The following is a 23,040-nucleotide window of genomic DNA, read 5'->3' as shown; positions in this document are numbered from 1 at the left end:
CTAGTGTAGTGGATGCTAATCAGCTTCCAGGCACAATTTAAGGGGCTGGTTTGGACAAATCTATGCCTGTTTATTGAGAAGTAGACCCTACTGTGTTCAGTTTATTCCCAGGAAAAGTATACCTATGATTGCAGCCTTAAAACACTAAATAGTTTGGGCTCATTGCGTGGAATTCAACTAAGTTTTACTCAAGGTAGATCCACTGACATTAATAAACATGACAAAGTTGTGTCCATTGATTTTAATTGATCTACTTTGAGTAAAACTTAGTCGAATGCCACCTGCTGTATCTCATGGAATGTTTCCTTCCACACAGCCTCTTCCTGTGTGCCAAAATTATCAGGTGAGGCCATGCTTTGAGTACTGATTTTATTTAGAACAATGTTTCCCAAAGTGGGCTTTTCCTCTCTTCCAAGGCAAACTGCAGTCCCACAGGAAAATCACAATGTTTCTTTTCTGCAAATCACTCAAAAGGGTGAGATCTGCAATGATCAAGTCTCTTTGATAACTTTGCATTGAATTCAGACATCAGTCTTCATGACTCTTAAATCCCTAAAACCTCTAACTCAATAGTCACTCTGATTTGAAATACATTACATACAGCTTTCCGCCCAACACCTGTTGAACGGGGTAGCAGGGTAACAGAGAGAGTTCCTGCACACCATTTTGGAGAACTTGGAGTCTTTTTTCTGGACATTTGGCTCACTGACGTCCTCTCCGGGCTCTGGGAGGGTCTCCTCAGATGCCATGAGGACTTTCCACCTCTCTCCTGTCATTTCAGATCAGAATTATTTATTTAATTTCCTGGTGCCACACATATACTGTACGTGGTTACGTGCATGTCAATCACACATATGTATGGGGATGCCTGTACTGGAAGGCTGGTATGAAGTCAGCAACAGTGTTGCCACCAATCATTCATTGACCTATCACACAACACACTTCCACTTGCCAGGTACAAAGCTCAAGAGTATAAAATAGTTATATCACCTCAACCCCTTTTTCCCCTTCAGCATCTATTCATTTATTTATTGCACTTTCAGCCCACAATTTTCTCCAAGAAGCTCAAGGTAGAATACATTGCTTCCTCTCTCCATTTAATTCCCACAACCATTCAGTGAGATAGGTTAAGCTGAAAGAGTGTTACTGGCCCAAATGTTACCCAGGGAGCTTCACGGCTGAGTGAAGATTTGAACCCTTGTATCCCAGGTCCTAGTCCAACACACTAAACCACACTAGATCATACTGGCTCTCAAATTAACATCCATTTCAATTTGAACATGCAGTCAATGTGCCTGTACCACTAACACACACACGAGAGAGAGAGAGAGAGAGAGAGAGAGAGAGAGAGAGTGTCAACACTTTCCTTCAAATTTCTATTTACTCAGAAAGTCTCCTATTACACGCATCCAAGCTTAGTATTTACATTAGGCTCCAAAGAGCACTTCACAGTATGTTCTTCACATAGCCATCAAACGCATAACCTACTTGCTTGAAATCTCCAGCATTTATTAAGCAACCTTCAAAGCAGAAGACAGTCTGCTTGTAAAAATCATGACCCCACTTTTTTGTACTACTTGTAATTAGCCAGAGTAACATTTACAGTGGTACCTAGGGTTACAGACACTTCAGGTTACAGACGCTTCAGGTTACAGACTCCACTAACCAGAAATAGTACCTCAGGTTAAGAACTTTGCATCAGGATGAGAACAGAAATCACGCAGCGGCAGCGGGAGGCCCCATTAGCTAAAGTGGTGCTTCAGGTTAAGAACAGTTTCAGGTTAAGAACGGACCTCTGAAACGAATTAAGAATGTAACCAGAGGTACCACTGTACTTCCATTTACTGGAACTCCTAACTGACAGGCCAGATTGTACCTGCAACAGAATTTCATCCAGCCAACAACTACAGCACACTTCAGCACTTCTACCCCTTCAGATGACAAGACAAGCAACCATGGCTGGCTCTGAAGCAAATACCTAATAGCAGCACTGATACTAGAAGGTGCTCCTAGTTTGCTGCTGCCTTCTCCTCCAACTAGGCAGCCATCACTAAGTTGGCCTTGATGCCCAAGAAGGTTGACAAAAAAATGAAACATAATCAGTCCACTAGCTGATTTTATAAGCAAGTTATTTTCCCCACCAGGTTTTTGGAAGTCTAACAATATGTTGTGATTCAATACCTTCTTTCCATCCTCAACAGAAATAGGTGCACCGCAGGCATAGCACGTGGCATTCCAAACCCTGGTGATTTATGCTGTGTACTGTCAGCTTCTGACAAATGCTTTTTGACAGTCTGGGTAGCTGAAGCGGCAGTTACAGGACAAGATGCTTAATGCTAAAAACAGAAAAAAATGAAGCTCCTTTGCCTTTCAAAAAGTACAGCAAGATTGTCCTTCTCAGATAGTACATCTCAGATACACAATATGAGGCAAAGCACCAAAAATTCCTCCTGCTGCCATCCAAGTAAGTGTATTGAAGCATTTTACTTCTTTGCAGAGAATCCACAAATGCTAACGAAGCTTGGTCTTTACACATTAAGGACTATTTATATATTTTTCAAATTGGTTTCATTTTGTGCACATTTTAAGAAGTTTTTCATGACCATGTCTTAGAGTAACTTGTTTCTAGACAGACATGTGAATAACCACAATGGATGTTTAAATCCTGAAACTCTGCTTTTATCATTTTTCACTCATAATCGTCCAACCATCAACTGGAGAAGAAATCATAGCTTGGTGAGAGAGCATATGCTTCACATGCTGAAGGCCCTGGAGTTGGCATCTCCAGTTAAAAATAGCAGGTGGTTTACCCAAAAAATAAAACAATCCAAAAATAATGAAAATCAAAGGTAAGCTTACAATCAAATTAAAACATATTTCAACATTCTACACGTCTGGATAGGCTTGCCTGAACAAAAAGGTTTTCAGCAGGCACTGAAAAGAGTACTGTGAAGGAACCTGCATGATGTCAATAGACAGGGAGTTCCAAAGTGTGGGTGCTGCCGCACTAACAGAAACATTTCTCTCCCCATTTGAACTGACCCCAGATCCTGCAATCATCATCTGATGCCCTTCTTCATGTACCTCCAAGAGGTCCAGAGGGTGGCAACACAAGCATGGATCTTTTCTGCACTGGCTCCCCACTTGCAAAATGCTCTCCCCAGGGAAGCTCACCTGGCACTTTCCCTATCTTCAAGCTCTGGACAAAAATATTCCTCTTCTCCCAGGTTTCTGATTAATGAAACAATCTATGGCCCTTTAAACTGGGGTGGGTGGGTGTATTGTTTTTGTTTATTACGGTACATATTTTTGTGTTTTTATATTGTAAACTGCCCTGTGGTCTTCAGATGAAGGTTGATATAAAAATTACTTAACTGGTTGATTAAATAATTAAAATGTTGAAAGAGCTATTATATGGCACCTATAACTGCAAGTTCTACAGACTAAAGTTTCAAGTGGGCATATATGGGATAAAGTGATACATTAGGCAGCTTTCTTCCAAGGAACAATCCTAAAGTCTTTTGCATACATTAATTGTAAAGTACAATGAAATATGGAAGGATCTATCCTACCCAAAGCTGGAAAGTCTCTAGTCCTTAGCTTCTTAATATCTTTGGAATGCTACAAATGTTTGGTACATAGTAATATTTATTTCTGAGTTCTATTTGAAACTTATTTTCAAAAAGTAAAAAAATAATCATTTTTGGTTTGTTAATGTAAAGGAGAATGTGTATAAAAACTTTGTACTGGGCAATTGTTTCAACAAACATTAACACCAAAGGCACTTGTTCAGTCTTTTCCAAAACTAGAAAGAAAACCTAAAAATCATTCAGATGGGCAAATCATTCAGCTCTGATCCCAGCCGCACCAAGCAGTGCAGGGCTGGAAGAGCGGCATGAGAAGGACACAACAGCCATGTGCCCTTCAATCCCAGCCTCATCCTCCTTTTGCGAGGCTGGAATTGAAGGGCACATGACTGTTGCATCCTCATAGCCCCCCATGGGCATCTGGGGGGGGGGTTCACCCACCAATGGCTGCATCAGCCGGCTGGCAGGTGGCACAGCGCAGCCCCACTTGGCTCCATTGGGGGGAGTTGCTCCAGCAGCATCGGCAGCAAGAGCTGGGCTAGTGGGGCAGGTTCCGCATGCACACCCCAGGCGCCTGCAAACCATTCAATGCTGCTGTATCTAACTAAAGTTTACTTAGAGTAAACCCACTGAAATTAATCAACCTAACTTAGTTGTGTCCATTAACTTCAATGTACCGTATCTACTTTGAATATGACTAACATTGGCTATGACCCACTGTCTCAGACTTAGAATTATTCAGATCAGGATCAGAGACAGAATCTGAGATGGAGTGGGTCCTGGAGAAAGGGGAGGGAGCATATAGGCTGCCTTTCTTGAAAACTGGGAGAACAGCTTAAATGTGGGGCTTACCCTGTCTGTGGAAGATTTTGTATTTGCCCATAGGGTCTCAGGACCCAGACAGGGTAATGAAGATATTCCAAGAGACATTATACCACACTTTGAAAGGTACAGAGTTAAGGAGAAAGTTTATAAAGAGCTTTATAATATGAAAGAGATTCACTATGGTGAGGCACAAGTGGAACTTTATTAGGACATCTATCCAAATACGCTAGCCCACGGAAGGGTGTTTAAGCCTTCTTTCTACATCAGCACTCAGAGAAGCTGGCCACCAGTATAAATGGGGATATCCATTCAAGCTCCTGGTACATTACAGAGCGGAAACTCTTTCAGCATCTGATGAAACCCAAATGCTAAACATCCCTAAAGATCTACGGGTTGAAGCACCAGAAACTAGCAAGTTGCAGCAAGCCACAAAGCAGCAATGGGAACAGATAAATAAATGTACTGCTCCAGAGGGCAGAAGTGCCTGAATATTCAGGGTATGCTTAAGACTTTAATGTTCATCATCACACCTTGTCAACAAGTTCTGCTAGTGATACATTAAAAAAAAGACTTTATGCTATGTTGTTAAGTTCTGTGTGGGAAGTGAATCCAGTAATGGAGTCTCGATTCCTACCAACCTCCAAGTTTCTCTGTGGCTGGGTGCAGTTCACACCACCCTGTGGTATCTCCCGTCAGTGAAGGTACTCCCAAAAGGGGAGTTAAATGTCTTTGTTTATCATAACTGTTAGGAGTACAACAGTTACTAATTTGTTTATGTCTGCAATTACTAGACCTGACAACGTCCAGTCTTTATCCTCATGTGGCTCCACTTTCACAAATAATTCCCAACTGCTGAGACTAGCATCTCTTGCTGTAAAAGATCTAGGAACTGTGGTAAAGAGGGCAAGGGCAGAGTCAAAGGCTGGGCATTGTTATGCTGCAATAGACCCACCAACAGAAATCTTTTTGAGGAAAATTGTTTAAAGTGGGTGGTTGATTGTTCATGTCTGCGCAGGAGGCTTCCAACATATTATAAAGCCACAGCAAAACATCAAATCTCCTGCCAACCTAGCAGTTCGAAAGCACGTCAAAGTGCAAGTAGATAAATAGGTACCGCTCCGGCAAGAAGGTAAATGGTGTTTCCGTGCGCTGCTCTGGTTCGCCAGAAGCGGCGTATTCATGCTGGCCACATGTCCCGAAAGTTGTCTGTGGACAAATGCCGGCTCCCTCGGCCAGTAAAGCGAGATGAGCGCTGCAATCCCAGAGTCGTCCGTGACTGGACTTAATGGTCCAGGGTCCCTTTACCTTTACCTAAAACATCAAACATTAAAAACTTCCCTATACATGACTGCCTTCAAATGTCTTTAAAAAGCCAGATAGTGGTTTCTTTCTTTGACATCTGATGAAAGGGCATTCCACAGGGTGGGCACGAATACCAAGGCGGCCGTCTGTCTGGTTCCCTGTAACCTCACTTCTCAAAGTGAGGGAACCACCAGAAGGCCCTCAGAGCTAGATCTAAGTGTCTGGGCTGAACAATGGGGGTGGTGACACTTCTTCAGGGATACAGGGGTGAAGCTATTTAGGGCTTTAGAAAGTTAACACCAACCGGATGTATTTGGGCGTGAATGGGACATTACTGGGTGAGCATCTGACTTTATGTTCAGCTTACTCTCCAAACTGACAAATCAATTTTTTGACAAATATTTTACCATTACTGCACTCTTCTGTCATTGGTACCATCATCATAGGCAGAGATTTGAATGTTTGTAACAATTGAGTCATGGACAGGAGCGGTTCTGTAGGATATGAAGGGTCTGGTGATGGCAAACTCTCATGGAGAGTACTACACCACACAATAAATGATATTACAATTTTTCCCAAAGGTCCATCACTCTTACTCCCATATCAAGCATCTCCTTTTGTCTAATTCTTTGTGGAGGAGGGTATGAGATGAGGGCACAGAACTTATTACTGTTTCAGACCATACACCATTTATTTATTTTTTGTTTCAATGGATGTTCCACTCCAGTTTTCTGAGTGAGGAGAGGGCACTCAACAATATAAGAGAGGAATAAAGACCATTGACACTCACTATTAAGGAGGAACAGGACAGGGTTGCCCCTTGCCTTCTGTATTGTTTGAAATGGCAGCTGATGTCCTTGCTATTATGCTATGTTAGAATAACAACATTAAAAGGGTCCAAGGAAATTAAACTGAGCATGTAATGTAGTCACAGACATGCAGCTTCATTGCTAGTAAGCAGAGCAGTAGAGAACTTTCTGAATCATTGTTTTCAACACCATCATAGCAGCGTGGGAGTTCAGCACAAAAATTTGAGAGACAAGTGGTACAAACATTCAGGAAAGAAAAGGACTATGTTCCTAACAATTAACAAACACTCAATTAATCATTGCTAACGAAGCTACAATCCCGAGATATTTTAAGGTTTCTGAGACAGCACTGTTGCTAGTGGAAGGTATTTTTAAAACCTAATCGTCTTATGGGGGGCACAAAGAAGGGAGAAAAAGAAAGAAAAGGAAAATAAAGGAAAATAAAGTGAACGGAACAGAGTACTGCTGACTTGTTCAACTGCTTTTTTACAAATAGCATAATTCCACACAAAGTTGTCACTTCCTGATATCACCCAGCAGGACAGATATATCTAATTTTATCTAGAAAGGGCTCAAACCTATAATGGGAATTGTATAAATTTTGCTTAACTCTCTACGCTCCTTAAGAATAAAATCTTTAATAACTGTGCATTTTACAAATCTATCTTTTCTAGTGGAATTGAAGCACAACCTGATTAGTATAATGAGCATCAGTAATGTGATGGAGGAGTCAAATACAACTGGAAAAGTCTCTTCATTGTCCCCACTACATGAGTGAGGATTCACTACACTACCAGACAGTTCCTTGAGCATCCATATCTGGAATACAAACTTCTTGCTTTAGAGATAGAGCTAGGGCATTTGTGCTTGGATGTTTTGTATTAAAGGATTGCCAGAGGCATAATTTTAAATTGTGAACTATTATTTGTCCTCAAAAGTACAAAGTAATGCCATGGTAGCACAGCAATCACTCTTTCTGCGGGAATATTCTCAGGGAGATAATACTCAAAAACATCAAAAATAGGAAGTCTTTTCAGGCAAGTAGACCAACTACTAGCATTTACTACTGATGGTCTAGTAATTCTGTGTGGGTTCAGGGCTTTCATTCATAGATGACTACTAAACTGTCTTATGAGCTTGGGGCTTGAGACATTTTGCAGTGCCCTGTTGAGATTAGTGAATATTTTCTGTAACATGCTGCCATAGGGCTGTTGGAATAACTATTCAGGCTTGACTATATGAATTATTGACTATATGAAGACAATTTCACTTGTTAATATTTATCTAGTTTGAAGTTGGAGTTTTTCTGGTGACCACCAATACCACCTTTCTTTCTTTTTACTTTGTCATACATAAGAACAGCCTCCCGTGTTTCTAAAACCCTCATCTGTAGAGATAGATATTGGTATCTCATCAACAATGAAATCTACAGAGACAGTAGCTTCTTGTTCTTGAAATACTTCATCTAATTTGTGACGCGGCAGCTAAAAAAGCCAATGCAATTCTGGGCTGCATCAATAGGAGTATAGCATCTAGATCAAGGGAAGTAATAGTGTATTCTGCTCTGGTCAGACCTCACCTGGAGTACTGTGTCCAGTTCTGGGCACCACAGTTCAAGAAGGACACTGACAAACTGGAACGTGTCCAGAGGAGGGCAACCAAAATGGTCAAAGGCCTGGAAACGATGCCTTATGAAGAACGGCTAAGGGAGCTGGGCATGTTTAGCCTGGAGAAGAGGAGGTTAAGGGGTGATATGATAGCCATGTTCAAATATATAAAAGGATGTCACATAGAGGAGGGAGAAAGGTTGTTTTCTGCTGCTCCAGAGAAGCAGACACGGAGCAATGGTTCCAAACTACAAGAAAGAAGATTCCACCCAAACATTAGGAAGAACTTCCTGACAGTAAGAGCAGTTCGACAGTGGAATTTGCTGCCAAGGAGTGTGGTGGAGTCTCCTTCTTTGGAGGTCTTTAAGCAGAGGCTTGACAACCACATGTCAGGAGTGCTCTGATGGTGTTTCCTGCTTGGCAGGGGATTGGACTCGATGGCCCTTGTGGTCTCTTCCAACTCTATGATTCTATGATTCTAAAATAATAGTCTCTGTATTGATACTCATGACACAGTATCTACTACATTGATTCTTTTTCATGGATGTATTGAAAGTGAATTTTGTGATCCGGAGACAAAAATCATCGGACTCTTGAAGGTAGCTTACCCTGTAGTTTCCCTCTTAGAAGGGATATAAGGAGGTTGTGTTCTCTTTACAGAATGAATGTCAAGTCAAAAAGATATGTAATTACACATTCACCTGTTCACACCACTGCCAGGACATCCTTTTCAATTTGCAGGTGTCATGTTTCTGCTGGTGGGAGTGACAGACACAAAGCAACCAGGTCCTAATATCCTGTGCAGTGTTGTTTGGTAACATCCCTCCATCTCCTGACCCCCATTGCCAGATGATGAACTTAAACACCCAGTCCAGTTTCTGCCAAGAACTTTTAATATGTAAATCAGACTGGTACATAGGGCAAGGAATAGGTTCCAGCACTAGGCACTCAAATGGGCACTCCTTCAAGTGGGTGGAATTTGTGAGTACTTTCTTCATGTGCTTGGAGATGGAGGTGGTGTCAGTATCAACCCAACATCCAATTTACTTTTAGTTGCTTCCCTAAAACGAAGAGGCTCCTCAGTGACAGAGCCACTGGGGACAGCTCCACAGCAGGAGGTATGTGACATGGGGAGTCTGATGCCACAGCAGCAGAACACTGCCAACAAGTTTGGTCCTTCCCTTGAATCCAGCTCTCTGCCCTCTTCACTGCTGGTCTCCTCCCCAGGCTCAAACAATTGGGGTCCTGATTTACTTCCCCCCTCTTGGATAGGACCCTCCCCAGGCTTGTTCAACTCCAACTTTTAACCTCTTCCCCTCAAGATCTGACAACCCCTCAATGACTCAACACTCCCAGTTCAAAAGGATAAATCATCTGAAGCAACTAATATCTCCCAACTAGAGCCCTATGGGCTAGTACAAGAATAATCTAATTATCATTTTAATCCTACAACATTAATAAACAATGTACCCTTCTGTTGTCAGGGCTCTTGGCAAAATATCAAGTCAATATAAAATACATCTGAAAGCAGATGTGGTTCCATATGCTATAACTATACCTAAGCATGTACTCTTACCATTGATAGGCACAGTAAAATACAAGTTGAAAAGAATGGAAGCAATGAGAGTGATTACAAGGGTGTGTGATGCTGGGATGGTGGCTGTGTCAAAACTCAATGGAAGAATTGGCATTTGTTTTGTATTGGACACACAGTGAAAAAATATGTTTGTCAAGAAAGGCATATCATAACCTTGAATAGAGCAAGCACCCTTTAGCACTCTCTGGAGGAACCTCAAGAATCCCCAAATCTTTTATTAAAATAAGGGATTTCACAAAATGCATTGCCGTTCATCGGACATTGAGCTTCACTTAAGAGAATATTTTCCCTATTGTATACATGGATATAAGAAACAAACAGGAGCAAAAGTTCCTCAGCTAACCAAGGAAACAAGAGATGTGCATGAAATAATGGTCAGGCTTTTGAATATCTACTAGGTAAAGGTAAAGGACCCCTGGATGGTTAAATCCAGTCAAAGGCGACTATGGGGTTGTGGCGCTCATCTCACTTTCAGGCCAAGGGAGCCAGCGTTTGTCCACAGACAGCTTTCCGGGTCATGTGGCCAGCATAACTAAACTGCTTCCGGCACAACGGAACACCGTGACGGAAGCCAGAGCACACGGAAACGCTGTTTACCTTCCCACTGCAATGGTACCTATTTATCTACTTGCACTAACATGCTTTTGAACTGCTAGATTGGCAGGAGCTGGGACAGAGCAATGGGAGCTCACCGTGTCACAGGGATTCGAACCGCCGACCTTCTGATCGGCAAGCCCAAGAGGCTCAATGGTTTAGACCACAGGGCCATCCACGTCTCCTAACTTCAGCTGAAAAGAACACACTTTGTGGGGTTTTTTGAAACTATACTGCTATAGTTTTAGTAAATGTTTCAGTGTCCATATATCACATCTTGATATTTTACAGAATTGCAATATTTTTCTAAACACATCCTCTGGAGGCAATGGGGTTGTAGATTTTTTTAAATGATAGAACTTGAATGAATCAAGTGTTGGGACTAATTATCCAGGAGAATTTAAACTGTCAGACACCTTTGATTCATTAGATTCCCTAGCCAGATCCTCACAATGCAATTACCAGTGCAAGAGTTTTAATTATGAAAGCGATTAAGAGGCAAATATTAGCTCTTCAAAAAGGCTAGAACAGATGATATCTGTACCCTAGTGTTCCCAGAACAGGTGCTGTCCATTCCCTAGGTCAGGAAAGGTAGAGCACCGAACTGTTGCTTCATCAACAAAGCAGCTCAGACTGAGAGTTTATGTAGGAGTTGGATAAGCTCTACCCCTTTCCTTTCAGCCAAGGCCTAATCCAGACAGGTGTTTTCTTGTGCTTCCTCATTCTCTCAAGCAGCCCCACAGACATGTAGGAGGCAGTTCTGAAGTTTCTGCCTGGCTTGACAGCTCCTCTGCTCCTGTGTTCCTGCAGGAGATAAGAGAAGGTCTCAACCCTGTTCCTGGCTGGCCATCTCCAATCCTGGGACAGTGATATGTGGATTCACTGGCTTCTCTGGGATCCTAAAAGTGTGGCAATCGGCTAGAAGTCCTGTTCCCCTTGTTTCTTCTCAGATTTGCCCCCAGATTTGTATTCTTGTTATATATTTTTTTTTTAAATAATATTTATTAAAATTTCCAGAATAAAAAAGGAAAGAAAAAAAAAGAAAAGAATAAAGTTTACACTTAATTTCGTTGACATCTTTCCCGGACTTCCCCCCCTCCCCCTCTTGTATTCCCATTCCATAAAATTAGTTCCACAAATTCTTACCCCAAATTTTAAAACCTTATTATAATTATAAATAACCCATTTATTCAAAATTAATTTATCTTATTTAACCATTTCTCCTTATAGTTTTTATGCTTCCCTAAGCTCGACCCCAGTTCCCTTCCACGAATTCCCCTATTTTCATAGAGCAAGAAAAAATAAGAGAGAAAAAAAAGAAAGAAAAAATATGTAATTTTACAGCCTTTGGATTCCAAATCCCCCTCCCCCTTTTCCCGGTTCCGATCCCCAAAGTTCATCCATCTATCTACTGCCAAACTGGAGAACCCACGTCCATGTCTCAGTTCCACTTTGCCGTCTTTTGATAGCTTTTGGTTTCTGAAAGTCCAATCTCGGAGAAACTCTCAGAAAAGATCATTCTTCTTCCATCCAGACCTCTATGTTTAAGAGTATAACTCAAATTCTGTTTCTTGATCCTTTTAAAGTCTGGATGTCCCAAATGTTCCAACTTCGAGTTTAGTCCAGCTCTTATTCCTCAGGTTTCTTTTCCTGTTCTGCTGCAAGAACCTTCTAATTCAGAAACTTCTTGTTCTCCACAGAGGCTTTATTTATTCAGGAACATAAACTTACGTCAAGTCCCTTCCTTTCTTCAATAGATAAATCCATTGTCTCCTTTAGTGTAGAAACCTCTGTAGACAAAATAATGCTTCGTTTTTGCAGCTTTCCCAAGAGATAACAAATCCTGCTCAATTTCATAGTATTTTTCCACTTGCTGCTACTGTTGCAATGTCCCAACCTCCCTCTAGAGGGAATATGGTAACTTAATTTCTTTCCAGATCAGACCCAAAAGTCAAATAACTTGTTGCCTTTATTTCCAATAATTTATGTCCAAATTGTAACAAATCTAACCAGCAAAGCCATCGTAACAAAGTTCTCTTTTATTTTCCTGCTTTGACAGCTACTTTGACAGCTGTCAAAGTTTCTGTGTCTCTTCGCCAGTCTCTCATGACGGATCGCTCCCGGTTCCCGGGGGAGTTACATTTTAGTTCTCACAAACCAATCTTCTCCTCCAGCACAATTATTGTAATTTCCCTTCGTGAAATTAAATTTTTTCAAATAAACAAGTTAATCTCTCGATCTTAGTTGTCAAATCCTTGCGTTAAGACATCTACAACAGGGGGGGCGGACTTCCTTTTTGCACCTCCCCCGCTCGCTCCAAATTCGTAAGTCAAATTTTTCCTTTTAAGTCCGATAAATTTACTCACGGGTTGTTCTTTTTAATCCAAATCCAAAATTTTCCAAAGAAGAAGTCGTTGCTCTCCACCGAATGGCATGCGGCTTTGCTGGGCAGGGGAAGCAGTGGGCTCATAGCACCACACCCCCCCCGTCACCTGCTCCGCAGCCTTTAAAAAGGCTCCTTCGCGGGTCGGGGGCGCAAACGGTGCCCGCCGAGTCACCAAGTCCATGGGCATCACCGCCCATGGTTTTTGAGGGTCCCCGCGTCGCCGGCGCGGCAGGACCCAACCCCTACCCAGCAGGCTCCCTCCGGAGCTCGGAGGGAGTCCGCCATTTGGCGATGGCGCCGACCCGGAAGTCATGCATTCTTGTTATAAAAGGCACACCTAGACATTCCGTTGTTGTGCCCATAACCTAGGTTTAAGCTGCCATTTAGCTCCTAGCTTTCATATCTCAGTTTCTAACACTGCTCTAACCATAATTATATATATATATATATATATATATATATATACATACACACACACACAGAATTGGTAACTGACCTATCTCCTGGACATGGAAACCTCTCACCCACGAGGTCTCCTCCTTTTCAGGACTTAAACTTAGTTTATTGGCCCTCTTCCAAGCTGGGAGCAAACCATAAGCAATTGTCACCACATTACTGCAAATAATGTATGCATTTTGATTACATAATCAGCAGCTGTGAGAAGCCTGAGCAGCCTCACAACCTTTGTAGCTGAGGAGGGGAAGTTTAACTCTCTCCCTACTATAGCCCAAGTTCTCTTGAAAGCTAATATTGCAATCCAAGGGAAGGCCCCACTGGTGCCTCTAACTGCTATGTACTTTTAAAACCATGCATATTAACTGCATTCATGCAATTAATATTACATCTAGCTTGGACATCTAGTTTGGCCCAATTCACCTTTTACAGATGGCTGTCTTTATAAATTTAAATCAAGAATACTGCCAACACAGTCAGCTGCTGTACTGCTCATTGAGCATGAAAAATGAATGAGGCTTTTCTACCAAATCACTCACTCTCACAAGGAGAGATAGGAGGGTGAGAAGAGAAAAGAGCTAAGTCATAAATCTGCATCTTGGGCACCTCTGTGCAGTCACTGCTGCCAGGAGTAGAAAAGATCAAGCTGGGGGGGGGGGGAGTTAATAAAGCAATGGAAATTTACATTTATACATAAAAGGGGGGGAGAGAGAGTAAACCTCTCCTTATTCAAATGCAAGGTTAAGTATTGGTCTAGTTACCAAAAATGTATTACTGTTTGTAAGTAATATAAACGCAAGCTGATGTGCATCCAACGTCTTGTATAAGTCAACCCCAAAAAGTGGACTTGTTTGCACATCACTTTAAACAATAGTTAAAATAAACTATAATTTAATGGGAATATGGAATTGCTAGAGTCCTATTCTAACTTAACATTGCATCCAAATGTAGACTGAGTTTGCTTGTTAAACTTGGGAAAGGTAGATTAGAGGAAGATATTTACAAGGCCTCACTACACCTCCAGCATCCATCAAGAGCAAGTTGCTCACTCAGAGCCATCTTTGGTACTGCAATCACTGACCTGCCTTACCCTCGTGTAGGTGGGCTGACTGGTCAGAACTGTTGCAGCATCTGCCTCAGCCAGAAAAGGGGAACCTGTGGCCCTCCAGATATTATTGGACCAAATGATTAAGAATGGTTAATGATTAGGAATGATAGTAGTCATAGTCCAGCAAGATCCTTTATATGGTCCCAGTGGCTACTCCCAGTAACCAGTCTAGCTGCCACATTCTGGATTAGTTGTAGCTTCGGGGTCACCTTCAAAGGTAGCCCCACATAGAGCACATTGCAGTAGTCGAAGCAGGAGATAAGCAGGGCATGCATCACTGGTAAAACAGTAGGTGGGCAGATAGGGTCTCAGTCTGTGTACCAGATGGAGCTGGTAGACAGCTGCCCTGAACAATGAACTGACCTGTGCCTCCATGGACAGCTGTGAGTCAAATGACTCCCAGACTGTGCACCTGGTCTTTCAGGGAGACCCTCACACCCACCTGCCCCCTGTCACCCAAGAACAGTACCTTCTGTATTGTCAGAATTCAACCTCAATCTGTTGTAGCTCAAGTATAGGCAATTCTAGTCTTTCCTTTTTTCCAGGGTTGCTTCTTTTCTGCTTTATTCTCTGCTGACCCAGTTCCATCCTCACAAAATAATAATGAAATGCCCATGGCTAATTGTTAAAAGTATGGTCTGATGGTTACCAGGCAGACTAGGGCTGTTTGGTTTTCATTAAGTGAAAGTGAATATATCTCCAATAGGTAGACTCACAGGCACCAGGTTCTGCGAAAAGGGGGGGGGCATGTGTGTGTGATGTCTCATGGTCGGAGGAGGCCCAACAAGGTCTGTTGTGACTGTGGGTAGGCCCCATGAGGCCCACCACAGCCTCAGGTAGGTCCATCATGGTCGTGGAATATTGAGGGGGCCCGGCCCTCTCCTTGAAATTGGGGGGGGGGCCTTGGCCCCTCCTAGATAGACTGCAAATATTCATATGTGATAAGTGATTCAGCTTGTTCTTAATTTACATTTAAAAAGTCTCCTTTAACTCAATATGTCTGGTAGAGGCATGAGGAATACAAGAAGCTGCATTATACAAAGTTATGCCTTTTTGGTACATTTAGTTCAGTACAGTCTATGCTGACTGGTGGCGGTTCTATTGGGACGATTGGTACACAGCGTGCACAAAGTGTGGCTAGAGAGTGGACTTTACCTGTTGCAATCACAAAGAGATATTTGTAAAGTAAGAAAATAAAAAAATTGCTTATTACAAGTAGTACATAACTTGGGTACTAACCTAAAGTTAGTAATCTAAAGAAGACAAAAGCAGCCATGCTTCCTCCTTTGTTTGCAGAGGACAGATCCAAGACAAATTTTTATTTTGTCACTCAAGAGGGAAGTATAAAGAGAGGAGAAGGAATTTCCAGCAGGGTCTTCAGGATTTCAGACATGGAATCTCTCACAGTTCTATCTGGAGATTCCAGATATTGGGACAGGGATCCTCCGCATGAAAGATGAATGATCTACCACTAATTGATGACACTTCCCCATAGTTTAGCAATGAACTCTCCATTGGTCAGTTTAGAAATGAACTGTAGAGTCTAGCATGCTTATATCCAGATTTAACAACATTAACATTTGAAGGAAATTTTGTATTTGCTGCTTCTTATTTTTAAAAATCACAATTTTAATATCATTTTTATCCATCCTATCTGCAATAAGAAATTAAAAGGGACTTCACGAAAAGGGCTTCTCTAATGGTCATTATCATTTATTGCCTTTCAATAAACATCTGATTTTATGTTGCCCACAAATTGTTGGTTCACATTTTTCCTCAATAAAAATACAGAAAATTACCTGTTGCACAGGTTGTACATACAAAATACAATTACAGTGGTACCTCGGGTTACAGACACTTCAGGTTACAGACTCTCCAGGTTACAGACTCCGCTAACCCAGAAATAGTACCTCGGGTTAAGAACTTTGCTTCAGGATGAGAACAGAAATCGTGCCGTGGCGGCACGGCGGCAGTGGGAGGCCCCATTAGCTAAAGTGGTGCTTCAGGTTAAGAACAGTTTCAGGTTAAGAACGGATCTCCAGAACGAATTAGGTTCTTAACCCAAGGTACCACTGTAATTGCCTGGCTCAAAAATGAATTCAGGGAGGTGGGAAGGAGAGGAGAAGACATGCAAAGACATTTACCATCATGAACAGTCAGGAACTTCTGTATTCTACCAACATGGAGAAAAAGCCTTCCAGCATGTCAGCGAGTATTAGTTCAGTTGCCCACGGGCAAAGGATTATAAAGAGAAAAGCATCAAGAAACTCTTTGTCTACAAATGTGTCAGCAAGCAAAGCCTGAGTTTCCTGAGGAGTGCAAGGGGGGAGCCTGCAAATCAAAGATGCAATTTCTTCTCATAGCATGATGCTTGCTCTCTGCCCTTGTTTTCTATTTATTTGTGCTGCTGTACAAGGAAATTTTTAATACAATACCTCTTGTAAATTTGCCTGCAACCTAGAAGTCTCTTCCTAGGATCAGAGATTTGATCAAAGGGATCTTACCCAAAGCAATCCTATATCAAGAAAATCACATCTGTTTGCATTTCTTGTTTCTAATAGCAGTAGTAAATATAAGAAGTACCAATTGGCAATTTCTCCTATTTACAACAGAGAAATATTTTACAGAATCTGCTAAAGAAAAAGGAGACAGCAGCTGGAATGCAGACAGAAAATAAGTACTAAAATAAATCAAATAAATGCACAGAAGGCATAAGGATATAACTAGGATCTAAACCAGCATGATAATGTTCTCTGTGCCAAAGAAATAATACTAGGTCCCACTACCTACAACAAATTGAATACTGAAAAAGGCCTTGGTGAGTTTAGCTCATCTGGTTAATGTGCTGATGATAATACCAAGGTTGCAGGTTCAATCCCCATAAAGGACAGAGGCATATTCCTGCATTATAGAGGGTTGGATTAGATGATTTTCAGGGTCTCTTCCAACTCTACAATTCTATGAAATATTGTTAATTTCCTTTGCCTGAAGCCAGTTAAACATCTGATTAACACAACCCTCATAGTAGGCAAAGCTCCACAAGCAGAAAGCAATGTGATATATTGCCCAGCAGACAACATGATCTTCTTTGTTGTGACTTTGCCTAAGGGCACAGTACCAATGGATACAAGGAAAGAGGGAGATGCATGGTTCAGAAAGGAGTGATTAAGATGTTGAAGCAACTCCCCTATGAGGAAAAGTTGCAGCAGCTTGGACCTGATAGTTTAGAGCAGTTTTTCAACCTTTTTGGGTCCACAGCTTTCTTGACCAACTACATTCTCTCTGTGACACCTCTGTGGGGCTCAGGAGCCCAGCTGTATCACCCCTTGACTGCTGATTTGGCAGCAATCACACCCTCCCTTGTGGAGTGTTCCCTCAGCCTCCTCTCCTCTCCCCTCTCCTTAGGAGTCCTCTGGGCTGCTGCTGTTGCCACCCATGGTCTCTGAGCTGCACCCCCCCCCCAAAGAGAGCTGCATCCCCTCCCTGCCCCACAGCTCCTCTCACACTGCCCCACCGCAACCTGGGAAGCACCCCCTGGCCAACCCCAGAGGCACCATTCACCTGGGGAGTTTGTAGCCAGGGCTGCTGTAACAAACAGCTGTGCAAGCCATTGGGAAATGCATCAGAGGAGGGAGGGAAGAAAACAGGGACAGAGATCAGTGTTGTTGCCTGTGGCACCCCTAACCAACATTCAAGGCACTCCAGGGTGCCACGGCACACTGGTTGAAAACCACTGGTTTAGAGAAAAGGCGAGCAAGAGGTGGCATGATAAGAATTGGAAAAGTACATAAAGAAAAGTTTTTCTCCCTTTCTCATAACATCAGAACTAACAGAAATCAAACAAAGCAGAATGTTGGAAGATTCAGGACAGAGTAAAGAAAGTACTTCTTCAATCAGCACATAGTTACAGCGGTACCTCAGTTTACGAACTTAATCCATTCCGGAAGTCCATTCTTGAACCGAAACTGTTCTTAAACCGAGGTGTGCATTCCCTAATGAGGCCTCCCACCACCAGTGCCCTTCTACCGTTCTGATTCCATTCTTAGACTAAGGTAAAGTTCGCAAACCAGGACACTACTTCCGGTTTTGCAGAGTTTGTAAACCGAATTGTTCACAAACAGGACTGTTCTTAAACTGAGGTACCACTGCATATGGAACTAGCTCTCACAGGAGTGAAGGATAGCCATCAACTTGAATATCAATAAGTGCTAGAAGATGCCTGCTGCACTGAGAAAGGCAAAGAGTGATGCCTAGTGGATTGCCAGACGATGTGCCAATGACTACTGGCTAAAGCTGTGTCAGAGTATTCAACTCACTGCTGATAGTGGCAGCACTCACAAAATGTACAAAGGCATGAAGACAGTCTTTGGACGAACAGTCTGGAAAACTGGACTGCTGAAAACCTTGTCTGGAGAGATCATCAGACTGCAGCAAGCAGATGAAATAATGGACAGAGCACTATCAAGAACTGCACTCGCAGGAAAACATGGTCTCTGGTACAGCAATTGACTCTGCCTGTTTTGGAAGAGCTGGATCTCCCTCCTTCCCTCAACGAGCTAAAGAATGCAATCAGCTTTCAGTTACAACAATAGTTTGAACGCACGAAAGTCATAACCCACTGCAGCCATATGATTCTATGGATATTTCAAAAACCTACAGGAGAACACAGGAACCTTAGTGGTGTGGCAATAAAACTGCTAGCACATTTTCTAAGCTAAGCAAGGTGCAGTATGGTTTTATTCTGAATGAATTCTGTGTTGAGTTTTCTGCATTGCAGGGGGTTGGACTAGATGACCCTGGGGATTCTTTCCCCAGGGAAAGAATCATTTCTTTCCCTGTTTCATTTCATTGTTTCATTTCTGTTAGTTCTAATTTTGAAACTCTAAGGTTGAACTTGTACAAAAGATCTGAAAACACTGACCAGTTAAGATTGAAGGACCTGGGAAATAACAGGGTCTTCACCAGGTGCCAAAAACATAGCAACATAGACTACAATTGTTCTCAAATACCTCAATAGAAGAATTTCCTGCTCTCAATATATTTGAGAACAGAAGTGTTAAAAATTTAAATGAACAATTTAGCTAACATAAAGGTAGCTGTGTTGGTCATAGGAAAAACTCCAAAATCCACAGAAAGGCAATGCCTTTATTAGAACTAATCATCAAACCTAATAGAGTCCTGGAAATCTCAGAAGCTTGCTCACTATTTTGTGACATGTTGATTGGCCATAATAAAGATGTTGTCCAATTGAGCAGAAATGCTATCAAATGTGTTTTTAGCTCAAAAGCTTGCCTTTGGATAAGATTGCAAGCTTATTCCAAGTAACAAAAATTCCCGAGCATTTTGCACTCATGCTTTCTTTGCATTCAGTTAGAGATACACAGTCAATCATGAGCTTTCATGCCAGGTCTGGCAGCCTGCACCACAACACTTGGCTGTCTCCCCAAAATACTGGCAATGCAACCAATACTGGTTTGAAGAGTTTCATTTTCTTTCCCACAGCATTTCTGAAGACAAAACTGAGTGGCAATTGTAGACAAATCTTTTGATTCTCAACCCCAGGACACTAACCACCTTAAAACTAGTAACACCAGTATTTAACCAAGTTCAGCATTAATGAAGGAGTATCTAACAAATACCAACAAATGCACTCTTCTATACAAAAGTGATTTTGAAAGGTGAAAAACGTCTCCAGGAAGGAAGCTTGAACTGCTTTCCTTCTGAAGAATTAACAGAAAAACTCTCTGCTTGCCTACTCTTCCTAGGGAAAGAAAGGACAACATTCACTTCCCACCTCATCACTGGCAGGATGCCCTCTCCCTTTTAGATTAATTATGCAAAGTTTCCAAGCATGTTCTTCTACAGGCCAAGAACATTATGCCACTTCTAGCTATAATCCTTTCAAAAGCTCATAAACAGAGGCTTAGCACTTGAATAAAGAGACTGCAAGCAAAAAGTCCATGACAGCACAGAGTAGAGCTAGGAGCGGCACACGTTCACATTCTTCTCCGTTATGAAAGCTAGCATTGCAGCAAGCGAAGACAAACACTTCCCTATTAAAAACCTCAGCTGGAGTGTATTAATACTGGGCTGCATCAATAGGAGTATAGCATCTAGATCAAGGGAAGTAATAGTGCCACTGTATTCTGCTCTGGTCAGACCTCATCTGGAGTACTGTGTCCAGTTCTGGGCACCACAGTTCAAGAAGGACACTGACAAACTGGAACGTGTCCAGAGGAGGGCAACCAAAATGGTCAAAGGCCTGGAAACGATGCCTTATGAGGAACGGCTAAGGGAGCTGGGCATGTTTAGCCTGGAGAAGAGGAGGTTAAGGGGTGATATGATAGTCATGTTCAAATATATAAAAGGATGTCACATAGAGGAGGGAGAAAGGTTGTTTTCTGCTGCTCCAGAGAAACGGACACAGAGCAATGGTTCCAAACTACAAGAAAGAAGATTCCACCTAAACATTAGGAAGAACTTCCTGACAGTAAGAGCAGTTCGACAGTGGAATTTGCTGCCAAGGAGTGTGGTGGAGTCTCCTTCTTTGGAGGTCTTTAAGCAGAGGCTTGACAACCACATGTCAGGAGTGCTCTGATGGTGTTTCCTGCTTGGCAGGGGGTTGGACTCGATGGCCCTTGTGGTCTCTCCCAACTCTATGATTCTATGATTCTATGAATACAACATAATTTTGAGTTTCACATAAAACACCACGACACCACAAACTCTGCATATAAATTCCTCTATTTCAGCATACAAGTTAATGTAAACAATGTATCTTTCAATACAAAATTTCTACACAAACTGAAGAATTATGCAGCTCTAAAGGAGAATAATTTCATCTACAAAACATATATTATTTTGATGCATTTTAGGGCCCAATTGAAAGTACTGGTTTTGACTTTTAAAGGCCTAAAGCACGGGTAGCCAACATTATAGCTATTTAACATAATATTTTATTAAAATACTACATTATTGTGTTTTTATGTTTATATTTTGTTCACTGACTTCAGTGGACTTAAAAGGCAGCTTATAAATATTTAAATGCACTTGGAATTGGGTTGTACCACTTCTGACTGCTGGTGGAGCTCACAAAATGGATGTTCTTACACACATACAATTTTTTTGCACATAGAAAACCCAAGCACGTCAGGGAGAATAGCAGACTTCCACCTGGCATGTCAGCTTTCAAGATTGAGGCAGTTTGGTATGGGGAAGCATTCAACCACATAAATCCCCAGTCTAAAAGCATACAACCTAGGCACAGGTTTACAGCCTAAGTGCAACTCCTGCAATCGGAGGATGTGTCCTGGAAATGATGAAAATCTCAATTGTCATGCCAGCCCTCATGGTTGGCATTCACGTACTGGCAACAATGTACTTTTGGCTACAGCAGTTTCCTTAATAATAATAATATTTTTTTATTTATACCCCGCCCATCTGGCTGGGTCCCCCCAGCAACTCTGGGCGGCTTGCAAAAAGGCTCCCAAATCAGAGGACACATCCCTAGAAGATATCTCTGAACAGATTTATGATCTGCCCCCAAATTCATACAGAATTGCATTTAATGGCACATAACTATGTAAAAAATACTGTTCCTTCTTGCTATTTAGTCAAAGAAGCAAAAATAACCAGCAGCCATAGGAGTGTTAAGCACCTTGGAGAAATGTAGACTGGTAATTCAGAGATCTCTGTATGAAAGGAGGTTGAGTTTAGTTTTAAAGCACTTTACAAGTGCATAGAAGGTGTGCTATGAAGATGTAGGGAGAGTGAGACAAATTGAAGGATGTAACTGGTGAGAAGTATACAAGATAAATATGGGTGAAATTGGAAAAGGATAACAAAGACAGTCCCCGTCTTCTAGTAATAAACTACAGAAGTAGTTACAAAGGCACTACATACAGTCTCTCCTACAAACACAGAACATCATCATCATTATTGTAGTGGTTCTAGGGGTTGCTCGTGCGTAAATCGGCGTCACACCTGGCTGGGTTGCTGGGAGTCATGGAGCCACCTTGCCGATTCCCCCATCTGCCCCCCTTCTCCACTGGTGCTATGCTGATTTCCTTCCCCAGAAGATGGGCTGCTTCTCTCCCTCCTGGGACGCTCTCTGGAATCCCTCTGGAGCCCTCCCTCTCCCTCTGGCTCCGATGGTAGTTCCCTGACAATTATTATTACCACTACTACTATTTGTATACTGCCTTTCATCTGAAGATCACAGGGAAGTGATCAAAATAAAAATCACTTGGATCTCATCTGCGACTACTGGCTCAAGGACTTTGCCCATGAAGAGGAAATTGGCAACTGACTGGCAATTACTTAGATTTTCCGAATCCATGAAGGTTTCTTGAGGAGTAGTTTTACCACTGCCTCCTTCAAACAGGCAGGGACCACCCACTCTTGTGGCATCACTGCAGTACCCCCGGGGGTGGCTCGCCCCACCCTCGTGGGCGGCTCGCCCTGCCCCCGCCACTCTGGGTGCCAGAGCATTTAGCTACACCCCTGCCTATCCCTGGCCCAGGCAGCTATCCCCTGCCTGCTAGTTTTTATCAACAAGAGGGTCTAGGGTCCAGAGTGCAAGTGGTCACCTTGACTGATCCAAGCACCTTGGCCACATCCTCATGCCTTACCAACTGAAACTCATTCAGCACAGCTGGACCAGACAGTGCTTTTGACACCCCTTCATCTGCTTCATCTACAGATTTGTCTGCTGTAAAAGCAGACTCAAGATCCTTGTGAGCACAAGTTATTTTATTCTCAAAATGCTTTGCA

General features: G+C 42.2%; 1 protein-coding gene across 7 annotated transcripts in view; it reads right to left on the bottom strand.

The window, feature by feature from the left end:
- LOC307202410 (ankyrin repeat and fibronectin type-III domain-containing protein 1-like) overlaps positions 1 to 23,040 on the bottom strand; it is a 363,651-nt gene that overhangs the window by 319,532 nt on the left and 21,079 nt on the right. The window lies entirely within an intron of this gene.

Source organism: Podarcis cretensis (assembly GCF_951804945.1).
Source record: "Podarcis cretensis genome assembly, chromosome: 14".
Taxonomy (NCBI): domain Eukaryota; kingdom Metazoa; phylum Chordata; class Lepidosauria; order Squamata; family Lacertidae; genus Podarcis; species Podarcis cretensis.
This window is presented reverse-complemented; position numbering and strand designations above follow the sequence as displayed.